Raw genomic sequence first — 3,073 nt, 5'->3', positions numbered from 1 at the left:
TCCTCAAAAGGAATAAAAACATGGGATGGGGCGGTTTTGAGCATTTTTCCAAGCGTGTTTGCACCTTTTCAGGTTCGACCAATGTAACTATGAATAACATGCCACTGCTTTTGGTTTAAAAGAAGCTCATGTACCTTCCTGTGACACCCCTCTACCCCTCCCTCACCGTAATCTGGTAACTGAATCTTTGGTAACGCCTATTGTATTAATGAAGCACTTGCAATTAGTAATAATGACACTAGATGGCAGGACTTTGACGTCATGTAGGTTTCAGGTTCTAGTGTCTCATTTCAAGCAGTCACTGTTGCTTGGTGTGGTGGTGTGCATCTATATTCCCCAGCTATATGGGAGCCTGCGGCTTGAGTCCAGGAGTGCTGGTCTACCCTGTTCTACAGTGGTGATGGAAAGTATTCAGACCCCTGTAAATGTTTCACTCTTTGTTATATTGCAGCCATTTGCTAAAATCATTTACGGTAAGTTCCTTTTTTTTCCTCATTAATGTACACACAGCACCCCATATTGACAGAAAAACACAGAATTGTTGACATTTTTGCAGATTTATTAAAAAAGAAAAACTGAAATATCACATGGTCCTAAGTATTCAGACCCTTTGCTGTGACACTCATATATAGCTACTCAGGTGCTGTCCATTTCATCTGATCATCCTTGAGATGGTTCTACACCTTCATTTGAGTCCAGCTGTGTTTGATTATACTGATTGGACTAGATTAGGAAAGCCACACACCTGTCTATATAAGACCTTACAGCTCACAGCGCATGTCAGAGCAAATGAGAATCATGAGGTCAAAGGAACTGCCTGAAGAGCTCAGAGACAGAATTGTGGCAAGGCACAGATCTGGCCAAGGTTACAAAAAAATTTCTGATGCACCTAAGGTTCCTAAATGGAAGACGTTTGGGACGACCAAAACCCTTCCTAGAGCTGGCCATCCGGCCAAACTGAGCTATAGGGGGAGAAGAGCCTTGGTGAGAGAGGTAAAGAAGAACCCAAAGATCGCTGTGGCTGAGCTCCAGAGATGCAGTCGGGAGATGGAAGAAAGTTGTAGAAAGTCAACCATCACTCATTCACCATTCACACGGCCATGCCTATCCATTCACCCCTTGGGCATGGGATGCACAGGTGGTTCATTCATCTGCATGCTTGCAGTCCTGTTTATGTCTATTGGGACACACTGGGGTTGATTTACTCAAACTGGAGACTGCAAAATCCTGTGCATCTGTGCATGGTAGCCAATCAGCTTCTAACGTCAGCTTGTTCAATTAAAGTGGTTGTAAACCCTTACAACACAATTTTTGCTACAGGTAAGCCTATAATAAGGCTTACCTGTAGCTACCCAGGATGACTACTAAACCTGCACGGTTCAGGAGATATCCCCTGTATTTGCATGTGTTGACGTCATCGGCACATGCGCATTAAAGCAAACTGATGCAATAGCAGGTACGTACCATTGCTTCAGTGAGTGTGCCATTACTGGCGGGAGTGACGTCATCACAGCTACGGAGCCCGCAATACCTGAAAGTAACTCCGGGAGCGATGTGAAGGGGAAGGGGCTTTGATCTCAGGTAAGTAATTTATAATGAGCTAGTATGCATAGCATACTAGCTCATTATGCCTTTGTCTTGCAGGGGTTTTTTTTGTTCTAGGGTTTACAACCACTTTATAGAGGAGTTCCAGCCCCCCACCAAAAAATTATAAGTCAGCAGCTACACATACTGTAGCTGCTGACTTTTGCTATTAGGGCACTTGCCTGTCCAGGGATGCCGCTGTGTCATCACCCAAGCCGCCATCTTGGGTAAGGGAAACGGCAGTGAAGTCTTACGGTTTATGGCTGGTTTTCGCATGGATCGCGCTGTGCTTTCTCAATGGGCCGGCTGCGATGAGGGACGAACTTTCGGCTCAGTTTGCCGTGTCAAAGCCAGATACCCCCCAGAAGCTGACTGGTTTCTATGCAGAGCTGAACCAGATTTTGCAACCCCCAGTTTTTAATAAATCAGCCCAAATGGCTGAAAAGACATTTGGGGACATGCACCTGCCCCTTGCACGGCTGTCAAGCTGGAACCTGGGGCTATATCCATGCAGCCACTGTATCCGAATTGCTATGAATAGATGTAAGCACAGATGTGCGGATAGGTACGCCCCTGGGGATGAAGCCTAAGAGCTCATTCACACTGTATGCATTTTTCTGCCCTTTATCAACACCAAGCACTACAAGGGCACAGAGAAAACAATTGTTTTCTCTGTGCCCTGTTCATACTACAAAGCTGGCTTGAGCTGGGTTGAAGTGCATTGCTTATAAAACGCAGACTTGCAGCATTTTTCCCCGCAATGCACCAGAGCTCACATGAAGTCGCCATTCATTGAAGCACCGCATACAAATGAGTGAAGGGCCAGTTCACACCAGGAATCGCACAGGGACAAGCTGAGCATTCCTGTATGATTCACATGCAGTGCGATTTTAACCCATTTATTTTGAATGAGCTGAATCGCACTGGACTGCACATACACTACTTTAAAAACGCACAGCAACCGGATCGCATGGTACTTCTGTAACATGTGATCCGGTGCAGGCAAATGCACTTCAACTCCGAACTGTGTTTGGGTTGTCCTTTACTTAAATGCTTGCCGATCAGTCGGCGTCATTATACTGTGGCAGGTTGGCACGATCCCGCAAACCGTCGCAGCTATACGTCGCATCGCGGGATCGGGATAGCAGGCGCGCGCGGAGGGGGGGGAAGCTCGTGGCTGGCGGTTGCGATGACCGCTGGCCACGAGCGATCGCGAGAGGCAGAACAGGGACATGTGTGTGTAAACACACAAATCCCTGTTTTGTGAGGAGTGACAGATCATGAGTTCCTAATAGCTAGGAACCACGATCTGTCATTTCCTCTGGTCCAGGGGTCTTCAAACTACGGCCCTCCAGTTGTTCAGGAACTACAATTCCCATCATGCCTAGTCATGTCTGTCAGTGGCGTAGCGTGGGTTGCCAGCACCCGGGGCAAGGCAAATAATTTGCGCCCCCCTAACCTGCACTCCCCGAGTCCCTTCAAATACAAT

Source organism: Aquarana catesbeiana, linkage group LG13 (assembly GCF_042186555.1).
Source record: "Aquarana catesbeiana isolate 2022-GZ linkage group LG13, ASM4218655v1, whole genome shotgun sequence".
In the NCBI taxonomy this organism is placed as follows: domain Eukaryota; kingdom Metazoa; phylum Chordata; class Amphibia; order Anura; family Ranidae; genus Aquarana; species Aquarana catesbeiana.
This window is presented reverse-complemented; position numbering follows the sequence as displayed.